Source organism: Theropithecus gelada, chromosome 3 (assembly GCF_003255815.1).
Source record: "Theropithecus gelada isolate Dixy chromosome 3, Tgel_1.0, whole genome shotgun sequence".
Lineage (NCBI taxonomy): Eukaryota > Metazoa > Chordata > Mammalia > Primates > Cercopithecidae > Theropithecus > Theropithecus gelada.
Genome location: NC_037670.1, coordinates 144,750,919 through 144,759,303, shown reverse-complemented (window position 1 = coordinate 144,759,303; position 8,385 = coordinate 144,750,919).

Here is an 8,385-nt window from a genome sequence, read left to right as displayed (position 1 = left end):
CGCCAAGCTGCCGCGAGCCCGGCAGAGCCTTCCGGCCGCCCCGGCCGCTCCATCGCGGCGCCTGGCGGGGGTGCGGGGCCGGCGCGCGGCGCGAGTCGGGCGGGCGGCGGCGGCGGCGGCGCGGCGGGGCCGGGGCCGGGGCCGGCACGGGCTCTGGTCCGAGCGCGGAGGCAGAAGGCGCTCGGCAGCGCGGGGGCGCGGGAGGGCTGCTAGCTGCTTCCCCGCCAGTGGGTGGTCCTGCATCTCCCCGGGCTCCCCGCGCTGCTCTGCTAGTGCAATCAATAAATAAGGAGAAAATAAATAAATAACCGCGCGCACGCCCCGCCACGCAGGTTAGGAAAGGCGTCTCCTGCCTTTCCCTCGGCTTGACCTTTCTCCGCCCCCGCCCCCTCGGACTCCTCTCGCTCCACCCCAGCCACCCACCAGCCCCGGCGCAAAATGTCACCGAGGGAGAGCATCCAGGTGGATCTGCCGGGGAGGAAAGCGAGCCTCGGATGAACAAAGGGAAGCTTCACGCGCCGGGCTGCGGTGGTTTGGTGGAGGAGAGGAGAAAGGGGACCCGTGCCTTGCTTCTGCCTCCCGAGTCCCGGTTCAAGGCGAGCGTGGGAAAATGGGGGGAAAGAGAGCGAGAGAAGCTGGGAAGGAGAGTGAGCGGAGCGGAATGCGCAGGAATTGGTTGTCTTCTGGGGGCGACTGGAAGGCAAGACCTGCAAAGCCCCGACGCGGAATTTTTAAGTGCATTTCCTCTTTCTCTTTTTATTTATTTTCCAAACCAGATTGTTAAACGTTGCAGGGATTAATATGCCATCTGTCCAACTTGCCAAAAAATCAGAGAGTCTCCTCGGTGGAGGTCTTGACACAACTCCTTTTCCCGTCCTTTAGAATAACAGAGGGATGTGGAGCCCTTTTCTAAATGTCATCGTCAAGGGGCGTGCGTCTCTGAAAGTTTGCGTCCCCTTCATCCTCTCTGCGCATCACTGCGCATATTTAAAATAGTTAAAGTAGTTAAAGATGTTAGCATGAGGGGTAACTGAGGTGGAGAGACACAGGAAAATTGTCGCGACCAACCGTTTTGTTTTTCGCGTACCCCGCCCCCGAGTCATTAGGAATCATCCTTAAAACCAAACATAACATATACAGCCACTAGATGGCGTGGATGGCGAGAAGTTAAATCTGCTCCTAAGGGTTGGATGCTTTAGGAAGGTGAAGTATCAAAATTAACTGATCCAACAGAGACTCACATCACGTAAACAGCCTCAAACCCCTTCGCTGCCACCCACCTTTTTATTGTTTATATGAGATTTAATACTTAGGCTTGAGTCTGCATTTGGATAGCTGTGGGATGAGAAGTGGAGAGTTTCCTTTTGGAATTCCTTTGAAAATTAAATCTAGATTACTGAATCATCATCATCATAGTAATTAAGATCTTTGGCAATAGTGAGGCTTCATCTATATTGATTAAGAATAATAGCCTAATTTCTACCTAAAAATTGTTTTTCCTGGCTTGGTTTGACTGCCCTTGGTTTGTAAAATAAGTGGACTGTGTGTTGTACTGTACAGAAATTGACTTTTAAGCCCTAGAGATCATAGGCATGAGTGTCAACCTTGAAAATTTGAAATGGGATATGTCAAAGAAAATACATAAACTAAAAAATGAGTATAGAAAATAACCAGAGAATTTAAAATAGCCTTATCATGTACAGGATTTTCTGTAGCGATACAAAGGTAATTTTTTGTTTGTTTACAGAATAGAGATTTAAGGAATACTGTGTTTAGTAATGAAGTCAGAGCTAATGCACCGTGTAAGTTTGAGGACATGGAACTGAAGACACCTGCTCTTTATCTATTTGTTTAAGTGAAAGATGCTTGTTAACCAATCTATGTAGCCTGCATACCTGAAAACAAACACACAAGCATGTTACCTGGAAAATGGAAATGAGGGGCTTACTACCAATTAATATAAGAAAACCAACTCCTCCTTAGTCCAGACAGTAAGGTGGCACTATGACAGGTGCTGGGTATGGAATCCAGAGGGTGGAGAGCCATGAATATTTAATCAATGCCAATAATGGCATGCTTTCCTGTAAAGATGAGGCGAGGAACCTAAATAGAGCCTTTAAAACTGTGTAGGAAACTGAATACTTACAAATGGAAAAGTAGGAGTTTAACTTCACAAAAGCCCCAAAGAAGCAAGAACATAATATGTACAGTTTTTAAGAAGGTATTGGGATCTGCCCTCCCCCATCTTCAACAAGCTTCTTGATATAGTGGAAAGAATGTGGGCTGAGAACTTAAACACATCTAAATTGAAAATCTTGCTTAAGAAATTACTTACTGGCTTTGTTTCATTTGGCAAATTACTTACCTTCTATGATTAGAAATTGTAGATAACGAAATTTAACTTTTCAGGCCTGTTGTGAAGATGAAACAGGATCATACTTCTGAACACCAGTGAAATAGCACATGGAGTGAACTCAATATTGGTTCTTTCTTATTGTAATGCATAATGCTAATGCAATTCATTTTATCCAGCCCGTATTTGGAATTCCCTTAGATACTTTTGCATAGTTATGTGTTGCTTAATGACAGGGATATGTTCTGAGAAATTTGTCTTTAGGAGATTTCATCACTGTCTGAATATCATAGAGTGTACTTACACAAACTTAGGTGGTATAGCCTACTACACACCTATGCTATATGGTACAGCCTCTTGCTCTTAGACTACAAACCTGTACATCATGTTACTGTACTGAATAAGAAAGCAATTTTTAACACAGTGGCAAGTATTTGAATCTCTAAACATATCTATACACAGAAAAGTTGCAGTAAAAATATAGTATAAAAGATTTTTAAGAACGGTACACCTTTATTTGGCACTTACTATGAATGGAGCTTACGGAACTGGAAGTTTCTCTGGGTGAGTCAGTGAGTAAGTGGTGAATGAATGTGAAGGTATAGGACATTACTGTACACTTCCGTAGACTTTATAAACACTGTATATTTAGACTATGCTAAATTTATTTTTTAAATCGTATTGTTCCTTCAATATTAAATTAATCTTAACTTACTATAACTTTTTTTACTTTAAAAACTTCAATTTGTAACTTTTTGACTCTTTTGTAATAACACTTAGCTTAAAACACAACACGTTACACAGCTGTACAAAAATATTTTCTTTATATTCTTATTCTGCAAGGTTTTTTTTCTATTTTTGTACCTTTTTTTTTTTTTTTTTTTGAGACAGAGTGTCACCCAGGCTGGAATGCAGTGGCTTGATCTCAGATCACTGCAAGCTCCACCTCCCGGGTTCAGGCCATTCTGCCTCAGCCTCCCAAGTAGCTGGGACTCAGGCACCCGCCGCCACACCCGGCTTAATTTTTTGTATTTTCAGTAGAGATGGGGTTTCACCGTGTTAGCCAGAACGATCTCCATCTTGACCTCGTGATCCGCCCGCCTCGGCCTCCCAAAGTACTGAGTATTTTTGTACTTTTTAAAAACTTTTTAAATGTTTTGTTAAAAACTAGGACACAATTACATTAGCACAGACCTACACAGGGGCAGGATTATCAGTATTACTGTTTTCCGTATCCACATCTTTTCCTACTGAATGTTCTTCATTCTGTCTGCAGAGACAGTAACACCCGTGGAACTTCCATCTCCTATCATACCAATGCCGCCTTCTTGAATACCTCTTGAAAGAGCCTGCTTCAGGCTGTTTAACAGTTAGCTTTCTTTTGTAAGTAGAAAGAGTACACTCAAAAATAATGATTAAAAGTATAGTAAATATATAAACCAGTAACATCGTTGTTTATTATCATGATCAAGTGTTATGTACTGTACATAATTGTATGTGCTATATTTTTGCAGGACTGGCAGCACACCAGCATCCTCACAAACACCTGAGTAATGCATTAGGCAAGGACATTACAATGGCTTTGCATTACTAGGCGACAGGAATTTTTCAACTCCCTTATAATCTTTTTGTTTTTTCCTTTCCAACTTTTATTTTAGGTTCAAGGGGTCCATGTGCAGGTTTGTTACATGGGTAAGTTGTGTGCTTTAGGGGTCTGGTGTACAGATAATTTTGTCGTGCAAGTAATCAGCATAATACTCAATAGTCCCCTCCTTCTACCCTCCACCCTCAAGCAAGCCCCAGTGTCCACTGTTTCCTTCTTCGTGTTTGTATGTGCTCAATGTTTAGCTCCCACTTTGCAGGGAGAACATGTGGTATTTGTTTTTCTGTTTCTATGTTAATTCACTTAGGATAATGGTCTCCAGCTGCATCCATGTGGCTGCAAAGGACATGATTTGGTTTTTTTTGTTTCTTTTATTGGCTGCACAATATTCCATACTACATATGTGCTACATTTTCTTTATCTAGTCCACTGTTGATGGGCATCTAGGTTGGTTTCATGTCTTTGATGTTATGAATAGTGCTGTGATGAACATGCATGTGCAAGTGTCTCTATGGTAGAACAGTTTCTATTCCTTTGGGTATGTAACCAGTAATGAGATTGCTGGGTTGAATGGTAGTTCTGTTTGAAGTTCTTTGAGAAATCACCAGACTGCTTTCCACAGTGACCACGGCAATCAGACAAGAGAAAGAAATAAAAGGATCTAAATAGAAAGAGAGGAAATTAAACTACTTCTCTTTGAAGACTATATGATTCCATACCTAGAAAACCCCATAGTCTCTGCCCAAATGCTCCTGTCTCTGTGAACAACTTCAGCAAAGTTTCGGGATACAAAATCAATGTACAAAAGTTAGTAGCATTTCTACACATCAGTAACATCCAAGCTGAGAGTCAAATCAAGAACACAATTCCATTCACAACAGTCCATTATAATCTTCTGGAACCACTGTGTGTATGTGATCCATCATTGACTGAAATGTCATTATTTGCTATATGTCTGTCTGTGTTTACTCTTCCCTCTGAATTCAAAAATCCCCTTGTTCTGATATTCAGATGATACTGATATTTTAGTCTTCTTTCATGCATTGAAATGCTCTATGAAAAGTAGGCATACAAATTCTAGAAGAGCACTGTACATATCTCCCTTGCTTAGGGATTCTTATCTTTACTCTTCTCATTTTATGTACTCTGTTTGGTTGATTACAAGGAAAACAAACTCAGCAAGATCAAACTTGAATGCATCATCTCTCTCTTCCAATCATCTACTCCCTCTTTTCTCTTTTGATTAGTGAAGTCCCACAAAGAAACCTGGTGGTCATCCTGTTCTTTACAACTTCCCCCCCAGCAAACACCCAGACATAGCCAGTGACCCAGTAGGTCTTATATATTCCACCCTCGTTACCATCTATCTATCCTTACACTGCACCTAGAGTGAATTAAACAAAAATCCTATTTTGAGATAATTATAAATTCACATGCAGTTGTGAGAAATAATAGAGATTCCTTATGTCTATCACCTAGTTTTCCCCAAAGGTAACAGCTTGCGTATTATAGTATAGAATCACATACTGGAAATTGACATTGATACTCTGTTAGTCTATTCAAACTACTATAAAATTACCATAAACTCGGTGTCTTATAAACAACAGAAATTTATTTCTCACAGTTCTGAAGGGTGGAGAATCCAAAGTAAAGAAGCCAGTAAATTCAGTGCTTGCTGAGGGCCTGCTTTATGATTCAGTCTCTGTGGGAGGGTAGGAGCCTGCTTTCTATAAGCACCAGTAACAAACTCAAATGGGTTTAACATGGAGCAACCCCCCTTCCAATTTTTGTAATTTTTCCAGTTCCCTGACTTTACTGAGTCTCTGCTCACCAGCCCTGCATTCCTACATTCTTCCTTTAAAATGCCTGGTGACCTCTGTACAAATTGATCTCCACTTTACCTAGTGTGCTTCCAGCTTTGACAAGTTTTTCTTTGACAGTAGTGATATTTCATTGTGGTTTTAATTTGCATTCCTCTAATGGCTAATTTTGTTGAACATATTTTTATGCTCGTATTTGCCATCTGCATATACTCTTCAGTAAAATGTGTTACCCTTTTGCCCATTTTACTTTTATTGTTTTGTTTTATACTGTTGACTTTTGAGAGCTCCTTATATATTCTAAATAATTGCGCTGTGTCACATATGTTGTTTGCAGATACTTTCTCCTAGTCTGGAACCTGTCTTTTCATCCTTTTTACAGGGGCTTTTGCAAAACATAATTTTTTCATCCTTATATGCTCTAATTTAGAAATTTTTTATTTTACAAATCATGCTATTGGTGTGAAGTCTAAGAACTCTTCCTAGTCCCAAGACTCGAAGATTTTCTGTGCTTTTTTCTAAATATTTTATAGTTTTACATTTTAAACTTAAGTTTATGATCTATCTTGAGTTAATTTTTTTATAAACAAAATTCTTTCCTGGAGTTTTAGTAGGTATTGTATTATACCTATAAATCAATTTGGAAATTGACCTTGATAATCTTTCTGTTGAGTCTTTTAATCTGTGAACATGGTATGTTTCTTCATTTATTTGGTTTTTTAAAATCATTTTATCAGCATTTTGTAACTTTCAGGATGCTATATATGTTTTTATTAGGCTTATGCCTACATGTTGTATTACCTTTGGAGCAGTTATAAATAGTATTGTGTTTTTTCAAATTTCAAATTCCGTCTGTTCATTGTTAGCATACAGAAATGCAATTTGTTTTTGTGTATCGATCTTGTATCCTGCAATTTTGTTGTACTTATTAATTCATGAGTTTTCTATGTACACAATTGTATCACCTGCAAATAGGGTCAGTTTTCTTTCTTTGCAATGTGTATACCATTTATTTAGAGTGTTATGTTTTAATGAACTCATAATCATATCATCACCCCTTTTAATAGCCTTCCTTTTTTTCCCTAAATTAATCCTTAGAAGGGAATATAGACTGTTCAGGATCTCTGTTTCCTCTACTCTGTAAATCTCATCTCATATTTTAACGTTAACTTACTTCACAGTCTGGCTCAGCTGTTTTTAGTTTGCAAAATTTAATGTGTTGTACCTTGATCTTGGGTCTTGGTATATGCATCCTTTCCCCCATAGTTATCAGCTACTCAGCTCAAGATTCACATCCTCCAGGAACCATTGCCTCACCTCTTCAAAATGATGTCCAACTTAACTGCTTCGTCAGAGTCTGTAACAGCTCAAATGAGACCTGTTTGTGTCATTCTGTTTCTTAGCCACTGCACTGTAACTTCCTTGAGAGAAGGCACTGGCCTTTTAGCTCTTGGTCCTAAGTATCTGTTATCATGCTTGGCACATAGTAGAAATACAGTGAAGGTTTGCTGAATGAGTGAATAAATAATTAGATGTTAATATATACCTTTTTTCCATTAGAGATTATTAATCTAACTCTCTAAAATGTTCATAAAGAATCAACCTGATTTACTACCAAGATGTTCAGTGGATAAAAAAAATTTACCTTAGCAATAAGCCACACTTGTACAACTCTGTAAAAAGTACTTTCTCAATGTATTTACTATAGTTAATTCTCAAAAAGACTTTGTGAGATGTGTATTATTCCAATGTTTATTTTTCCCAAAGGGAAACAAAGCTCAAGGAGGTTAAATGATTTTCCAGGATTGTATTATACAACTAAGTGGCTGAAGCTGACTCACTGCCAGGACTTCCGACCCTAAAGTATATATTATTTTAGCTCCATAAATACATCAACAGACATCTACAATAGTAAAGTCTGCATACCAATTTGTTTTTCCCAATACTAGTGATAAATTTGCACAGATAGCTGTATACTCTCTTACTTGTCCCCCGGGTATCTCTCTGAGGTCTTTGACAGGGCAGGAAATATGTCTGTGGTCATAGGGAAGGAGAGCACCACATCTACTCCTCCCATATTTTAACCAGTTATACCAACTTCCCAGAAGGATGGATTTAAAGATCTAGATGATCTATTTTAAATAAGATAACTTTAGTATATCTGACTAGAATATACTAGTATATGTATATAGTATATAGAATAAACTAGAATATGACTAGTATATCTGACTTAAAATCTCTTTCCAGATAACTCATTTTTTTAGTCTCTAATAGATAATTTTTAACATAGTATCATCTTAATTTTAAAAAATAGTAGTTCTGAATTAAAAAAGAAATTCAATCAACATGTAAAAATGAGCAAAACCTTTGGCCAATCATTGAGTTATGTACATTAACTTTTGACTGAAGTCTAGCAGCTTCAAATTTTTATGTATTAATTTTTTTCATAAAACACTATATTTGTTTATATTGTGAACTACCAAAGAAAAAACTACTAAGGAAAAATACCAAAATATTTGATCATGGATTGTAAACATTTTATAAAAACTATGACTATGTAGAAAAAATATGTAGTATATTTTTAATTTCCTTTCTGGGTTCCATACTAT